Raw genomic sequence first — 18788 nt, 5'->3', positions numbered from 1 at the left:
AGAGGAGAGGAGAGGAGAAGAGGGGAGAGGAGAGGAGAGGAGAGGAGAGGAGGGGAGAGGAGAGGAGAGAAGAGGGGAGGAGAGGAGAGGAGAAGGGAGGAGAGGAGAGGAGAGGAGAGGAGAGGAGAGTAGAGTAGAGGAGAGGACAGGAGAGGAGAGGAGAGGAGAGGACGGACATTAAATTTAGGTTATTTTCTTAGATGGATTTTCGACTTGATGCTACCGTAGATGAAAAATATAAAAAATAAATTTCATATGTTCCCAGATGATCCCTCATGCAGGAACCTCTTAAGACGCCTGCTCTTGTGTTGCCATGTACAGAGACTCAGGTTTGATTGGGGGTTATCTATAGCGGACGTGGAACACAGACCACCTCACCAAAAAAAAACAGAAAACCATTAGTTAAGAACACATCAACCCTCAGGTAAAAACAGCAGAGCTGCTATTTCACACAGGAAATATTCAATGATGCATTTACTGACTTAGTTCATCGTTAGAAGTGTGATTAGCACCTCTGCTAAACAAGTTCCTCTGGTGAACCGTACCATTGTAGGTTTCATTAAAAAAATAATAATAATAAATCAAAATAAGGCTTGATCTGGACTCATGAACATCTCTGAGATGAACCCAAACTAAGAGGGAGGAGAACAAGATGCCCAGGAGTGCAGTGACTTCAGAGGAGAAGAGGAGCAATCAGGTTTCACCAGAACAAAGAACGCTGATTTACTCCTCTTAGAAGTTTCTCTGTGTGTGAATGAATGTGCACTCATACTGTGTTTGATGGGCAGTGAAATGGAGGGTAAATCTACAGAGGCTTCACCTCACAGCAACCTCCATCTGCTTCACATACACACACACACACACACACACACACACACACACACACACACACACACACACACACACACACACACACACACACACACACACACACACACACACGCAGCTCGGCAATGCTTACATATTTCTGCCTGTAAAATCCCATCTCTTTAAACCCTCTGAGACCAACAAGAGACACATAGTTTTAGTCTTTGTTAGGGGCTACAGGGGGTCTTTAGGGGGAGAAGCAGGTCAACAGTAGATATCAAAATGAAGTGGTGTACTTCATCTGAAAGCTGAGAACCCAAAGATTAATTTGAGATGCAGCACTGTGTGTCAAGTAAGTAGGTTAAGAACATTATGATTTATGTATATGATGGTCATCCCCATGCTCCATTATGTCTCATAAGTTGTTCCAGCAATTGTTGGGGTTGATACCATTTGTTACACAGATTTGGTGCTTAATGTAACCATTTTTTACCACTCAAGAATTGATCAAAATGATCAATAATCCCTCCAAAAGACCACATTAAGACACCAAGACCTTGAGGAACACCACAGAAAAAGCCATGTGTGATTTTCCTCACTAAAATTTAGCCCAACTTTGGAGCGTTATTTAGCTGCCTTCACGACAAGTAAAGTCAGTCTCAGAGTGTTAATCGCAAAGGGGACCGACACACACACACACACACACCTTTTGGCCTTTGGGAGGCTCCCCATGAGTCAGCAGCAGCGGAGCCATAATACCATACGACAGACAAACAGGGCTGCACCAGGAGGTAAACGAAACACACACCATCAGAGACACAATACACTGATTTCATCAGGTTTGTTTTAAGGCTGTTAAAGTGGTAGTAGGCAGAATATATTTTTGGCATCATTGGGCAAAAATGTCATAATAACCTTCCAGCATATTGTAATTCAAGTGTTCTGAGAGAAAACTAGACGTCTGCTCCTCCTCATGGCTCTGTTTTCAGGATTTAGAACATCTAGCCCATGACGGGAGACTTTGACCAATCACAGGTCATTTCAGAGAGAGAGAGCGTTCCTATTGGTGTTCCTTCAACAGATCTCATCATGGCTGCTAGGTCACAAACGTTCTCATTTTACAGCTAAACCGTGCTACAAGATGATTCTGAAACATCTGAGGAGAGAAATAGGCATTAACGTAACAGAATATTGATTCATATTTGATCAGCGCTGCCTAGTTTGACCGTTTGGTCGGAGTTCACAGTGATTGACAGCCGGCTCTCATAGACGGCAGCTGGACAGCAGACCTCAGATCAGCTCTTACTGCTTGTTTTCCTACGGTCTGTGAAATCTTGCAGATGCCGTTAGGAGCACCGGAGGACACAGAGGAACATGATTTTTTTTCAGGTTACCTGTTTCATGTACTACTGTCATGATATAGCAACCGCTTCATAAAAATAACTTTTTTTTTTAATCATATTTACTCCAGCTTTAACTAAAAGTTACCATCATTGTCAATTATGACCGTTTTTTCTCATTAATTAATCAAATCTCTGGTCTATAAAATGTCATTGCAGTGCTGAGTTTGATCCTGTTTGAGTGTGTTGGAGAGGACAACACACACACACACACACACACACACACACACACACACACACATATTTATATACACAGTCGGCTTTTTGCTCATCATTTTTTAATATTATTCCTCACTCTGACCGCTCCCAACAACACACACAAACAAACAGAGTGTTATTGTGTTCAGTCCTCTTAAATCATACTGCAGCATCCATCAGCGAGCTGTCAGACATGACCTTCAACTTGAAAAAGAGAAAGAGAGAGAGAGAGAGATAGAGAGAGAGAGAGAGTGAGAGAGAGAGAGAGAGAGAGAGTAAAGTAACAAAGAGAAAAACAGGAAGAAGGGTAGAGAGGGGAAAGGATAGAGAGAGATAAAATGAGAGAAAGTGAAAGATTGATGGACAGCGGTATGGAAACAGAACGACAGAGTGAGACGTGACGAGCATCAGATCGCCGTCCTGCTGAGATTAGCATGCTGACACCCATATTGAATTTACACTGGAGTTGTGCTCGTCATGTGTCTTCACACTGTCGGTACTCAGGGGGTCTGCGCCACGCCGGCTCATATTCAATTTAAACTTGACACGTTTTTGCCGTTTTCTCATTAATCCCTCCGCTGTCAGATCACATGTGAAGACTCACTCCGGTGGCAGCAGGGAGAGAGAAGAAACTACCCCCTTGTTACACTTCACAGTTATCTGCTCTGAGCTTTTAATTCAATTCAGGGAGGATCTCTGCTGTCCTGAGAGCCAGCTGGTTCGCCGTCTCACACAAAGGAAGTCACTAAAGCACAGAGGGAACACAGGAAAGATGTATTTGTAAAAGTGTTAAAGTGTTACTGATGTTTTGGAGGCTCCCTGATCAAGTCTGGTTTAGTTTGCTTTTTACTTATTATATGTCAAATATGGAATTGTGGATTCCTCATTCCCAACTGCTTGTGGTTCTACAGTATATACGGCATCCAGAGCATTAATACAGCAACTAGTTGTGCACTGTTAGCATTGTTAGCTGCCAGCCGTGTGGAGAAAATAAAAATGCTCTGAATTTCATATTTAGCACCTTTAAAAACATCATGTGTGCATATTCATAGTGATACAACTGATGATCATTTTCATTATCAAATAACCCTTTAACCTAAATAAATCGATTATCTTTAAGTGTTTGACACTTGGCAGCTTAAATGATTGACTGTCTGACTACTTCAAAGGTAGGACAACACCATAGTGTTTGAGGTTTTGGTCGTATAACAAACTAACAAACTAGCAAGTATATAACTACAATGAAATTATAACTATTGCTTGATTATTTCTACGGCACACCTTTTGAAAATCACCATAACTTTTCAAAGTACAGAGAGACCGCACAAAAAGCATGTAGTGCTAGCATCCTACAGGGAGAATCTATTGGGTTTTGTTTGGTGTATTAATGATTCATTGTTTAATCTACTGTATAAAATGTAAACTGTGGAAGACGGACCTCTCTCCAAATAACTCCAACCTAAATGGAAACTAATCTGGCAGGACATCCAACTATCTTCCAGGAACCCCAACCATCAAGTTATTCATTCTAATGTCATACACAGAACATATTTCACCAATACCATCATCAAACTGCACCTTATGCAATCAAAATGCATTAGGTTCTTTGTTTTCATATGTTTTAGGGGGTGTCCGAGGGTTGCAGAGTTCTAGAAGAAGGTTGTAGAGATGCTATCAAACTTTTTATTGTCTAAAACAATTCCTTATTTACCAGAAGTCCTGTTACTTAATGACAGCTCCAACCTGGAGCTCTGTGTTAAGCAGAGACGTCTCCGGTTAGCCGGCCTTACAACTGCAAAGCGACTAATAGCTTGCAGATGGAAAGCTTCCACATTCTGTCAATATACAAAGCTGGCTTCTTGACTTTGTAGGGACCCAGCATCTGGCTGGTTTCAAGTGACCTCATGACCTCAGTAACCTGATCCTTGACCACAGGACTCATCTCAGCTCTCATTGGCTACAGTAACATTTCACCCAGAGGTGTGAAATTCACACAGAACAAAACCAGAGGAATGTCCTTTGTTCCTCCCCTTTCGACTCTTTCTTCTCATCTGCTCATCTCTCCTGACGTGCCAGAGGTGAGCTGCTGCGCTCTCTCTGCTCTTCATCTCCTCAACCCAGGCTGACCTGGTTGAGGTGAACGGCTCTCAAGTCCAGAACTTGCAAACAGTTCTGGTTCTGATCAATGGCCTGTTAGGAAACAGCCATTGCAACCAAGGAACCAAACGGCAGACGACGCGAGTGCTCTGCCCTTTCCACCAGCTAACTTCAAGCTATCAAGCAAAGAAAGCACCAAACTAACAGCAAAGACGACCTCTTTGACTTGGAACCACAACTTCAACACATGGAATCACAAACCCTTTTCTTCCATGGATTGGTAACGTACCGGGCCTTAGCATTAGCAATCGCACACGGCTGAGCAAGACTGTCCAACTTTGATTTCTAGAAAGTACTTGTATTGATTTGGTTTAATGTTATTCATTGAGTTTGACTGTGTTGATTTATCTGTATTTGATTTTTGGGTAACTGGCTTCGCCACATCTGATGTGTTTAGTTTATGCTTCACATAGACAAGGTCTTGCATGCAAACTAACCATCTTTTCTAACCCACTGCATATCTAACACACATTAAGATCACATACAGAAACTGTGAATTAGTTAAACATAAACATACAGCTTCAGATAATCTTAACCCCCACATCACCCCCCTTCTTTGTCCTTCCTGAGCACATGGGTTCAGAAGAACAAAGAGGCCATGTGGTGACATGCTGATGGCCATCTTTGATTCCGCCATCTTTGATTCAGCCATCTTTGTAGTTTTACAGTGCCCGCCATTTTGTTTGTAGGCCATACAGACATTTTGAGACAAGAACCCATCTTGTTCCCCCCCCCTCTCTCTCTCTCTCACACACACACACACACACACACACACACACTTTGTTTGGTTTGTTTAGTTTAGTTATTTAGTTAGATTAATATTGTGTTTTGAACCTTTATTAACTTGTAAATAAATGTTTGTGGAATATACATGCTGGTCTCTTTAATGTTGCACAAGAGTGAATACTGCCAACCTCTGCTATGTCAAGAACTCCGATATCCTTCAACCTTTACTATCTATTTTGGTTATAGTTATTAATTTAATTATTAATCAACATTCCAAATTGATAGTTTAGCCTATATAATGAGACTATATTAACGTTTTGGTCATTGGTCCCTGATTCCAGGGTGGTGCCCCGTTTATTATTAATGTTTATTGATAATCTTTATTAATATTAATAATTATATTATTATTTATTAATTAATTTGCTAATAACCAAAACCTACCAAAGTAGAACCCCTACATAATGGTGCCCCGTGTGAGGCATAGTATTCTTTTTGGCAAATGTTCATAATTGTGCAATATTAATTTTCAGCATCATTTTTGGTCAAAAACAAAAATTTCATATTCCACTTCTAAACAAACTAAAAGTGTTTACATTCTACACCACTAGTCTTCCACAGGAGTAGTAGTCCAGCTGTACTTTTAAACAAGTACATTGTGGTTAGAATTGTTTATTTGAGAGATTTTGAGTATTAACACTTTAAGCCTTTATAGTGTTAATTTTAATAATTTGCTTTTGCTGCTAATTCAAGTTAACCTACGCTGTAGAACTTGAGAGAATTTTGGTTCAGCATTTGAATACCAAGTATTCAATGCAATCTAGTCTAGTCTTCATATTTTGCTGTTAATCTAAGTGTTCCTTTAATGACACAGCGTGCCACCGGCCCTGTGTAACATAGAGAGCTTGTACCCTGCTGTGTAACTGCCAAGCTTTCCACAGCCTGAGTTAAGATAAGAGCCACAGTGTGCTAAACAGCCCTGTGATATAAGTTTGCAACCTAGCTGTTACTTCCACGTGTCCAGCTTGAGTCACCTTTAAGAGACATCATCACAACTGTAACTGCCTTGCATCTCAGTTAGTGCATGTTGTGTGTAAGCAAACTTATTTTGTAAACCTTGTTTACTTTACTGGCCTTTTGTTTGATGCCCACTAGAGTCACTAGTTGGTCCCCTCCTCCACAGGAGCTACTCTACAGGGAGCTACCCCCCATAGTGTAGGCCAGTGTATTGTTGTAAGGCTAGTGTACCTCCCAAATTACACCACAAGGTGTCTGCCAACGCAACACCATAGCCAACAACATTGTTTTGTTTTGTATTAGACATCCTGTTTAGTTTCACCCTCCATTCCAGGTTTAACAATGGAGAACCCCTGTGTTGAGTTTTTTATTTCTTCCCTAGCACAGAGCCTAAACCCTGGCTGCCCTGAACTCATCAGCAGGTTGAGTTTCAGTGAGTGCAGGAAAGAAATGGAATCGCTCCTCACAGACCGGTGTGATGCGCAGACTGCATCCAAAGACTCATTGTTAAAATGCTTACTTCTGATTTTTCACAGGCAGACCAGTCTTGTCATTCAGAGTAAAGCAGCCCTGGAAAAAGAGGTAGACAGCCTAAGAACGCAAAGTGCTGATCTCCTCCATGAAGTTCAGACAGCTGATAAGAAAGCCATGCGTTACTTAGAAGACCTGCATTCAGCAGAGTTAGCTCTTTTTCAGTACAAAGAAAAATTGTTAGGGCTTAGACTAGAATGTCTTTCCCCACCACAGTCTGTCAGTCACTGTGATTCTGGCTACTCAGATTCACTCTCCTCACGTGATGAGAGTTTAACTCCCTCTCCACTCAGAAGTGAAAGATTTCCAACCGACTTAAAATCTTTGGGAATGAAGTCAGATCCTCAACCTCCGCCGAGAGAAAGAGTGAACAGCTACCTGACTACTTATTGTTCTGAAACTGACAGTGAAGACACATGTAGTTTATCTTCAAGAAGATATCCTGCCTCATGTTCTTCTCAGCCACAGAGAAATGACACCTTCCTCTGTGCTCCTCCCTCCAAAAGTTCAGTCTGCTCAGCCTCCTTTCCACTCTGTCACAAGGGTGATGACAGCTGTCCAGCCTCTGCTCCTCAGCCAGAGAGGACATTAGCATGTGATGCACCAGTGCATTGTAATGCTAATTTAGTCTTGCCTTCAGCAGAAAGGACCCCCCATGGTCCACGCCATGAAGTGCTGGAATTCATAGCTAAGGACATTGAATGTTTTGATCCAGGCAACTGTGATCAACACATTGATGACTATTTTAAGGAATTAGATCACAATCTAATTGACTTAACACACGCCACCCAAAGGGAGAAGGTTAAACTTGTGTGGAAAACCAGCTCTAAAGCTGTGCACAAGTTTATACAGTCACAACCTCCCAGTGTCAGAAATGACTATTGTGAGCTTCGTCGTGCACTGATAGAAGAATTCTCTTCCACAGCTGACGAGACTTCAGCGATGTTTGCAGCCCTTCAGATTAAACATTCACGTAGTGAGAATCCTAGAGATTACTATAAACGTTTAAGGCATGCATACTTCCAAGGTAAGAATGCGCCAGGCTTAGAAGAAAACGCTTTCTTCAAGTCCTTATTTCTGCAGAATCTGCATCCCTGCGTACGCACTGACGTGGTACTAAGGACGCATGAGGGTAACCCCTCACTGTGTGAGATAAGGAAGATGACACAGATAGCTTGGGAAACTCTGGTCATTTCCAAAAAGGGGGGCAAATTAACTGAGCCCACCAGCTCAAACACTGACGTGTCAAGCAGATCTGCCACCTCAAAAGACCACCTTCACAACAGGTCGAAGGGGGGTCAGAAGAGGTTGCATAGGGACACTGAGCGTAACCGCCATGTCCCCCATTTGCATAGAGATAGGCATTCACACAACAGAAGTGTTAGAAAGCCATACGCTGAAATTCTGTCCCAGAATTGGCGTGACCGGTCTGACGATGACCACAGCATCTCTGACCACATTTCAGACTCTGAACAAGGTTCAGAACATGGACATAATCTAGCATACAGTGATAGCTACTCTGAGTGCCTCTCTGCCTCTGGCTACCTGGAGCGTTACAGCCCTGAGCCACGAGGTAAGCACGAGAGATCCAGAGCTACCTTCCCACGGTACTAACTAACACCTAGCTAACAGTGAGACTGACGCTAGATAACGGTGCCTTAATTTTCCTTTCCTCTTTTGCAGATACTAGGGAAAACTTGAGTTTGTTAGCAACAGCAAAAACTCAACTCAGACACCACTGTCCAACTTTACAAGTACACTTGGACCAACTCCTTAGTAGTATCTTGTTTAGAGATCACTAGTGCACACACTAGCTTAGGACACCACATTATGACTGTACAAAAACAGTCATACACCTGTCCGCATTGTTTTAGGTGACACTCCGCCTCTCACCTTAACAACTTAACACCTCTAACATTCCTGTTCTTCACTAACCTTATAAATAACAGAGAAACATAGTTAGGTATTTTATACAATGCTATTGTTTTTGTTTATCTGGTTTTATTTGTAACTTAGGGACTGTTCTTGCTTAGCCAGGATAGATAGTCTTAACCAATGCCCAATTGGTTAATGAACTGCCCAGACGTTACAAAATGGAATGAACTGTTGAATGAACTTTTTCAATCATGGATTTAACAACTTTTCAGTTGTCCCCAGGGATTGGACTGTACAACCTCCAGGTTGTTTCCAAGGATCTGTGAACTGTTCAACCTTCTGATTTGCTCTTGAAGGATGTTACACATCTTAAAGACCAAATGGGGGGATGTAGGGACCCAGCATCTGGCTGGTTTCAAGTGACCTCATGACCTCAGTAACCTGATCCTTGACCACAGGACTCATCTCAGCTCTCATTGGCTACAGTAACATTTCACCCAGAGGTGTGAAATTCACACAGAACAAAACCAGAGGAATGTCCTTTGTTCCTCCCCTTTCGACTCTTTCTTCTCATCTGCTCATCTCTCCTGACGTGCCAGAGGTGAGCTGCTGCGCTCTCTCTGCTCTTCATCTCCTCAACCCAGGCTGACCTGGTTGAGGTGAACGGCTCTCAAGTCCAGAACTTGCAAACAGTTCTGGTTCTGATCAATGGCCTGTTAGGAAACAGCCATTGCAACCAAGGAACCAAACGGCAGACGACGCGAGTGCTCTGCCCTTTCCACCAGCTAACTTCAAGCTATCAAGCAAAGAAAGCACCAAACTAACAGCAAAGACGACCTCTTTGACTTGGAACCACAACTTCAACACATGGAATCACAAACCCTTTTCTTCCATGGATTGGTAACGTACCGGGCCTTAGCATTAGCAATCGCACACGGCTGAGCAAGACTGTCCAACTTTGATTTCTAGAAAGTACTTGTATTGATTTGGTTTAATGTTATTCATTGAGTTTGACTGTGTTGATTTATCTGTATTTGATTTTTGGGTAACTGGCTTCGCCACATCTGATGTGTTTAGTTTATGCTTCACATAGACAAGGTCTTGCATGCAAACTAACCATCTTTTCTAACCCACTGCATATCTAACACACATTAAGATCACATACAGAAACTGTGAATTAGTTAAACATAAACATACAGCTTCAGATAATCTTAACCCCCACATCACCCCCCTTCTTTGTCCTTCCTGAGCACATGGGTTCAGAAGAACAAAGAGGCCATGTGGTGACATGCTGATGGCCATCTTTGATTCCGCCATCTTTGATTCAGCCATCTTTGTAGTTTTACAGTGCCCGCCATTTTGTTTGTAGGCCATACAGACATTTTGAGACAAGAACCCATCTTGTTCCCCCCCCCTCTCTCTCTCTCTCACACACACACACACACACACACACACACACTTTGTTTGGTTTGTTTAGTTTAGTTATTTAGTTAGATTAATATTGTGTTTTGAACCTTTATTAACTTGTAAATAAATGTTTGTGGAATATACATGCTGGTCTCTTTAATGTTGCACAAGAGTGAATACTGCCAACCTCTGCTATGTCAAGAACTCCGATATCCTTCAACCTTTACTATCTATTTTGGTTATAGTTATTAATTTAATTATTAATCAACATTCCAAATTGATAGTTTAGCCTATATAATGAGACTATATTAACGTTTTGGTCATTGGTCCCTGATTCCAGGGTGGTGCCCCGTTTATTATTAATGTTTATTGATAATCTTTATTAATATTAATAATTATATTATTATTTATTAATTAATTTGCTAATAACCAAAACCTACCAAAGTAGAACCCCTACAACTTCATAGATAGAGCAGGTATGGAACACTGGGCTGCAAACATACACCTGGCAAAGAGAGAAAAGATACCACGTTGGAAACAAGCCATCACTATAATTAAATCATTCATATAACTCTTCTCCGTGTCCCCGAGGTCTAGGGATGGGAGGGATGGGAGGGACCCAAAGGGAGGGATTTCGGGTTGGGGGGGAGGGTGGCGCAGACGTTTTTATTTAAATCACTTTTTTAGTTTTTTTCTTCTTCCTCTTTGTTGTTTTCTTTTTCTTTTTCTGTACCTGTTTGCCAATTTTGTTTTGATTAATACATGGACATTTGGGGATTATATCATTATATACAACTTGTAACCCCACCCTATATAATTATGCTTAAATACCAATAAAAAACTTGATCACAAAATAAAAAATTGTCAAAACAGTAACAGATGTTCATGGCAGTTTCAGTTTCCAAAACCTAAAGAATGATATGATGAAGGATAAACAACAGAGAAAAGCAAGAAAACCCCAGATTTGAGAACCTAAACCAGATCATTTGGGGCATTTTTGCTTTATAAATGGCGTGAACAGTTGTTGATTATCAAAATTGTTCATTTATGTTTAATCGTTTAATTGACTTATCATATCAGCACTACGACCATGACATCAATAAAATAGCAACACAATGTGTTAGAGCGTCATTGTTAAAAACACTGAACAAACCGGTGCCGAGCCGTCTCTCTATGCTCCATCAAACAGAGAGCTTTTGGTCCTGGACCACCTCAACAACATAAAGAAATCCATATGAAACCCCGATACCTCGACATAAACGAGAGTCTATAGATTTGGACTCAGTTAAGAGGCGATCATGTTACACCGCTGGTAATTTCTCTCCATTAGTCTGACAGAGCAAAGGAACTGCAATCCCTTATTTGGGCACAAATGTAGGTCACACTTCTGCGGTCTATTTAGAAAAAAAAGCCTTTATCACAAAAGAATTTACAAAAATAAACTGGAGACAAAACACGAGGAGGAGGAGGAGGAGGAGAGGTGAGGATGAGGAGGAGAAGAAATAAATTAACACGTATTTGTGGCATACTTCTAGCCTGTATATGTGTGGGAGTGTGTGGATATCACAGCACTGGATAAAAACCATCAACTAATGACAAGCATCCAGATCAGAGAGGAAATCAATAGACTAATCTAAATCCAGCTATAGAACTATTACAGTGATATTAAGACTAGACCGCTTATGTTAAAGAGATCTGTTCTAAAATGGGAAAGGATTAAGATAAACATATATACCACTGTTATCTGCTTTCGGGGGGATCTATCTACATTATTTTATGTTTCTAGTTTCTGCAGCAGTAGTGGTGGTGGTGGTGGTGTTGGTGGTGTTGGTGGTGTTGATGGTAGTAGTAGTGGTGGTGGTGGTGGTGTTGGTATTCTTGCTGTATTGGCACGTCACTGCTGCCTGAATAAAAAGAGAAAATGCCTCATGCAATGTCTCTAAAGCAAGAGACAGTGGAAAAGGAAATGAAATGTTGCTGATAAGAAGGACCTCCTGGGGACCACAGAATGAAGTACGGATAATCGCCGTAGCATTTCATTTAAATATAATGTCTTTAGTAGAAAGCAGCAGACCCGCAGTGCACCTGCAACACATCTCCGCCCGTCCACCCCCGCCCCCCGAGCCAATCAGAGAATCTCTGGAAAGAAAGAAAAGGAAACAATGCCGACAAGGCAGGCGACGAGCTGGCTGGTTGGACGGACAGATGGATGCAGAAACAGATGGGTGAATAGATGGAGGGATTGGGGGTATAGCTCTAGGCGGAGGGATTAAGCCACAGATTAATTCTTTAACCAGACAGGATGCAGAATCTCCGCTGGAATGTAAATCACACATTATGATCTGTGATGACCTCTTACCTGCTTATCTGTCACTTGCTGTTACATAACGAGTATTTATGGGTACCGCCTCTGACTCTGACAGCCTACATTTAAAGTTGTACAGAAAAGAAAAGAAACATTTCTGCATGACAGCTTGCAAAGATCACAGAGCAAGAAAATAACTTTTCTTTTTTTCCGGCAGAATTCAAAGTGTTTCGTCCCGTTTTTTTTTTTTAGCTGGCAAGCAGGTTTAAGAACAGAGAGGTGAAAGATATCCTGGATTGTGGCCAAGGTGCCGGTTGAATTTCAAGGTCTGAAATACAGGGAACCCTCAGATTAGACACCAAATACATCAGGTCTGGTTTTTGCTTGTGATTTATTGTTAAAATTGTAAAATACTTTTTTTAATTTGTGGCAATTTAGCCGCCTTATTGTGCACTAGTTTCAAAGCCAAGCAAAGGAAACCTCAATTATGACCTTTATTAAAAGGAACTCTATGTAAGAATCAGAAATTGCTTGTTTACAGTGACACCTGTGGCCATTAAGTCAACGACAGTCAGCGTCCTGTTGAACGAAGGTCCCTCCATGAATTGAAGGTCCGGCTGATGTTGATCCTAGTTTTCTCCCGACGTCGAACACATTCCTGTTCTGCCAGACCGGCTTCACCAGATATAACTTAGTTTTTTTTGTGCTTCTGTTGAGTTTGTGTTGGAGTCTGAGTTGTAGTAGGGGCCGGTCATTTATTTGCGTTAACGGACTCCATTTCTAACCGAACCTTAGCTATGGTTGCACACTGTTAGCCCTGTCAGCAGAGCTGAACGTAAAGGCACTAACAAGGGTGACGTCACATCCGTTAGATTTTCCCGGTATGAACAGCCCGGGTTCATCACGTTAAAAGCAGTCTACAGGCTGATGGAGGAAACCCAGAAAGTCGTGGAAAGTCTAATTTTTTAGGTTAGGTTACAACCTGTTCACACACTGGCAATAAAAAAACTATTTATATGTGTTAAAAGTTACATACAGTCCCTTTAAGTTAACAGATAGACCAGGTTGAGGCTAAATTGTGATAAAAATAACTTCATTGTATGAACCTGTAGCTGTAGTACTGAAATGACAATGAAAAGGTTAGTCAACTGACAGATTATTCATCAGGTCATTGTGCAACTTGTCCACCAACTAGTCCGATGTTTTCCTTAAACTAAATATCCTTCCTGGTTTTGGTATGCAGAAGCTTTGTCCTCTTCACATCACATTTACAACTTGAACTGATTCGATGCAAACGTCTTGTGAGGATCGTTCATAAATAACAATTCTGTGCTGTCTGAGGAGGGAAAACACAGCAGCCAACAAATGTGTCATAGATAGAAGAAGGTGGAAAACACATCAGAGTAGCATGCTGGGAGTACGTGTGGAGGTGGGATGTGCTCTCTTTCTTTCTCTCTCTCTCTCTCTGTCTCTGCTAATGGGATGTGAAGCACATTGGAATGCTCTCCATATGATAATAGTCGCCACATAACAACGCATCACTCCAGTCGCATTAACACATCTTACTCTGTTATCACAATCAAGCGGCTCGCGATCGGCTCGTCACCTGGCTGGCTCTTCTTTTGCCCGTCTAGCTTTCTGTCGGTCTCCCTGCCTACCTGTCTCCCAGATTCTTTCATAAGCCAGTCTGCCTCTTGTTTACTCTCTGAGTAAGCCACTGCCAGAGCCAGCCGGGAGAAATCTAACACTGACGAAATACACCAATTTCCCTCCTTCCCCAAATCCTGCTTCCTCAAAACATCACAAATTAGAAAGGTACACGAGTTTAGACTTATAATTTAGAAGTAGTAGCGATTATCAGACTTAACAATTGTAATTGCTATCAACAGTAACATTTATATATATATAACAGCGGATGCAAATTATGACTGCAAACACACATTTGTGCACGGTAATTATCGAAAGAATTATCCATAAATCAAAATATGTGTAATGAACCAGAAGAGGCAGAAATGAGCTGACTGATGAGATCAATAGTGAGCAGCTACACTAAACAGTGCAGGCTTGTATTCTCATGGGGGTCCAAAGCACTTTATAAATGCCAATTCTTGTTTCTAAAAATAGATAACAATTCATAGGGGCGTATCCGTGGATCGAAACCACAATAATAATAGTTACATATTTTATTGATTCTACTACAGGTACTCTCTTCTCGATTAACCCCCCTCCGGAGGGAGGTCAGAGGTCAGGGTCAGCTGAAGAACAGCGACTTTGAAGGGGGGGGGGGATTCAATGTGTTGAGAAGACCTCAGCAGGCAGGGTGTTTGCCAACATACGGGTCATTCTCTGCACTCACTACATCAACGTACTGCCCTCTGAGCTCATTTCATCTCGTGTGGTAGAGAAAGACAAACACAACCACTGACTCACTCTGACTGATCCAATCCAGACTTTGTCTGCATCTGTCCAGCTTCTACCGTACGCACCTTGACACTGATACCCTTGAAGCTAGCTTGATTATGTATTTTAAATGGAAAGTAAACACAGCCTAACTGTATCTGTGCAGCATGAGTCTTAGTTTATAGCCAGTTCCGCCAGCCTTGTCAGTGGTTGTGAAACTGTCAATGCTCACTAGCTGATACCACATTAGAGCTCTCCGTGGTCCTCCTGCTAAAGCACTATAATGATTCTAGAGATCTGAAAAACATATCAAACCTTATTGAGGAGGTCATTTTCTTTTTACAATGTTCCTGGGAATCTAATCTAAACCTCAGGAACTCTCCTTGGTCCTTGATCCATAAGCTACAGGCTGCTGTGTTGAGACTATCCATGTAGGAGCTCACTGTGATGAAAATTGAGGTCAGTTTCTATCACCCTGTTCCTGGGAATCACAATCAGAAGACCTCTATGGAGCTCTCCATGGTCCTGAATCACAGTCAACTTGTTTGGATCTATTCCGGAGCAGCTCTGTAGGAACTATCCATGGTGCTGACAGCATGTCGGAGCTCACTGAGGCACCCACACTATGTCGGAGCTCTCCGTGGTTCTTAAACGATCCACGGCTCACCGTGGAACTATGACATTCAGCTACTGAGGTCACTTTCTGCTTCACTGCTCCCGGGACTCAGACTTCCTCTAAGGAGCTCTCCATGGTCCTGAGTGCCAGTCAACTTGTTTGGAACTACAAGCAGCTCTGTTGGAACTATTCATGGAGCTGAAATCATCTGACTCTGATGCCACATTGGAGCTCTCCCTGGTCCTGAAACCTTCTAAAGCTCCGTGTGGCACTATAACAATGCTAGGGCTCCCTCCACTGTGCTGGACATTTCTCAAACTTCATCAGTGAGGTTTCTATAACAGTGTTCCTAGGACTCTGAATGCCTCTAATAAACTCTGCTTGGTCCTGAATTGTCCAGCTCTAATTGTCATATTTGACAGTCAAGCTGTTCAAATATCTAAATAAATGTCAAGTGGCTATGTTAACCTATGTTACTGTGTTGAACTATGTTTACAAATTGCAAAAATCTGATCTAAAATCTGCAAAAACTCTCGTGAGACTCGCTGCCCGACGACCTATCTCAACCTTAACTATTCGTTAAGGGTTTCCCCAACTCGAGGGTTACCTCCTAGACATGAGGAGCTCTGCATGGTCCTGAAACAGAAGCTCTCTCTCTCAGTCTAGAGCTGCTACTGGTTCCTAAACACCTCCTGGTTCCTTATAGGCTTGTGTTACCTAACCGTATCTCCGTCCTGATGTCTCTGTCTCTGTGTTGTTTACTGTTCGGTTCTTAAGAAAAAGTAACATGTTTTAGTCAGATTGGATGTGTTACTGGTTTCACAGTTCTGATGATTCTCAGAGCAGATCTTTCTGTCTACCAGTTAAAATCTGCAGATATTGGGTGAAATGATGTAACAGTTTGGTTCATATAGAAGATATTGCAAAAGTCAGCCCTACTGCTTTACTGTCCTCTCACCTCCTCCTTCCACCCTTCTCCTATTCTCTCCTTCTTCCTCTGCTTCCTTCTCCAATCTTTCTTCATCTCACCCTCTCATTTATGTTATCCTCACTTCATCAGCATCGCAATCTCCTCTCCTCATGCCCTTGTCTTTGTATGTATCCCTTGTTCTTGTTTAACACTGTCCGGTCAACCCCTCCCCTATCTCCCTCCTCCTACCACTTCTTCTTTCTCTTGCCCTTTACTCACTCCTTCCATCTTTTCTCACTTCACCATTTCCTTACTCTGTGATCCATACCTATATTACCTCTCTATTTTACCTTCTGCCAGGTCTCCCTCTCCTCTCCTCTCCTCTCCTCTCCTCTTGTGTTCTCATCTCCTAGCCTCCTGCATAATAGATGTGGCTGTAACGCCAGTCAACTGGAGCGGCATGATGAGGCAGCTTTAGAAACAGAGAGAGAGACAGAGAGAGTGAGAGGGAGAGAGGGAGAGAGATAAAGGGAGAGAGAGAGAGAGAGAGAGAGAGAGAGAGAGAGAGAGGGAGAGAGGGAGAGAGATAAAGGGAGAGAGAGAGAGAGAGAGAGAGAGAGAGAGAGAGGGAGAGAGACAGAGAGAGAGAGAAACAGAGAGAGAGAGAGAGAGAGGGGGAGAGAGAGAGAGAGAGAGAGAGAGAGATAGAGAGATAGAGAGATGGAGAGATGGAGAGAGAGTGAGAGACAGAGAGATGGAGAGCGAGAGAGGGAGAGAGAGAGAGAGAGAGAGAGAGAGACGGAGAGAGAGAGAGAGAGAGAGAGGGAGAGAGAGAGAGAGAGGGAGAGAGAGACAGATAGAGAGAGAGAGAGGGAGAGAGATAAAGGGAGAGAGAGAGAGAGAGAGAGAGAGAGGGAGAGAGACAGAGAGAGAGAAACAGAGAGAGAGAGAGAGAGGGGGAGAGAGAGAGAGACACAGAGAGATAGAGAAAGAGAGGGAAGGAGAAGGAAAGCGAGAGAGAGAGAGAGAGAGAGAGATAGAGAGATAGAGAGATGGAGAGCGAGAGAGGGAGAGAGAGACAGATAGAGAGAGAAAGGGAGAGAGAGATGGAGAGAGAGAGAGAGAGAGAGAAGGCTCCCCCCAAATTGGTTTCTATTACTGCACTACCACCCACCCAAACGCGCGCGAGCAAGAACGGATGCATCCATATGCGCGCGCGCACAAACCCAACGCACACATACAGATTACGCACGCACACATTCCCATGCAGCCAGCCTGCAACGCATCACTCTGCAGCAGCAGGAGTGGAGACTGATGGTTTCTATTGGAGAGCTTTAAAATGAATCGCCTGTAAGAGAGAATGGAGAAGAGTCCACCAACACAGAGACACAGAGACACAGAGAGACAGAGAGACACAGAGACACAGAGACAGAGACACAGAGACACAGAGACACAGAGACACAGAGACAGAGACACAGAGACACAGAGACACAGAGACACAGAGAGACAGAGAGACACAGAGACACAGAGACAGAGACACAGAGACACAGAGACAGAGACACAGAGACACAGAGACAGAGACACAGAGACACAGAGAGACACAGAGACACAGAGACAGAGACACAGAGACACAGAGACACAGAGCCAGCACAACAAAGAAAAGAGAGCAGTCGCACAGACAGCAGGGTGAAAGCAGAGCCTGATCAGATTACAGAGATGATTCATTTCCTGAAGAATAAAACTCCTGTTGGCACCGAGAGGAGCCTGGCGTCACCGATCACCGGGATGGGAGGAAAACCCACCGAGCATCCTCCGCCATCTCACACACACACCCTGCATTATTAACAGTCCATCAGTCAGCCTTACCTTCATCGATCTCCACCTTCTCTCCTCTTGTCTTTTCTTCCAGAATCCCTTCTTCTTCTCCTCTCCTCTCCAGATCTGTTCTGACTTAAATCACAACGAGAAGGCTTTCCAAAAAAAGAAAGGCGATCAGAGGCTCGGCTGCTTATCCCAACTCCGGAGAGAGAGAGAGATGGAGAGAGAGGCTCTCTTGGTAGTTTTCTGAGGGATGAATAAACGGTAGTGTGTGTGTGTGTGTGTGACCGGACAGCAGCGGGATTACCGGAACAGACGTGCGCGCAGTCAGGCAAAAGCAGAAGCAAAAAAAAAAAAAGGTGTCGAACCGGGAATCCAGGTGTCACCGTGCAAACTGCGAACCCACCACGAGAAGCACTCACGTATCCGCATATAGATCCTCAAACATAGAAGGGTGGCTCATCTCAAGTCCCGGTAATAAAATAAAGAATCCGCGCGCAGCAGCTCCGGTTTGTGCTCCAAAAACCCAAAACACCAAACACCACCACTGAGGGTGTCCTTGAGAGTAAATCACCTCCTCACTTCTCCACCGAGCATCCGTGTGAGGCTGAGATGTGTCTCCAT

General features: G+C 42.9%; 1 protein-coding gene across 3 annotated transcripts in view; it reads right to left on the bottom strand.

Moving 5' to 3' along the window:
- The window catches only part of si:cabz01090165.1 (uncharacterized protein LOC100333421 homolog), a 398220-nt gene extending 379786 nt beyond the window's left edge, over positions 1-18434 (bottom strand). For all 3 annotated transcript variants that reach the window (XM_037776323.1, XM_037776324.1, XM_037776325.1), the window contains exon 1: positions 18213-18434. The gene's annotated coding sequence lies outside the window, so the exon portion shown is untranslated. The remainder of the gene's footprint in view (positions 1-18212) is intronic.
- Between the last annotated feature and the right edge of the window lie 354 nt (positions 18435-18788).

Source organism: Sebastes umbrosus, chromosome 7 (genome assembly GCF_015220745.1).
Source record: "Sebastes umbrosus isolate fSebUmb1 chromosome 7, fSebUmb1.pri, whole genome shotgun sequence".
Taxonomy (NCBI): domain Eukaryota; kingdom Metazoa; phylum Chordata; class Actinopteri; order Perciformes; family Sebastidae; genus Sebastes; species Sebastes umbrosus.
This window is presented reverse-complemented; position numbering and strand designations above follow the sequence as displayed.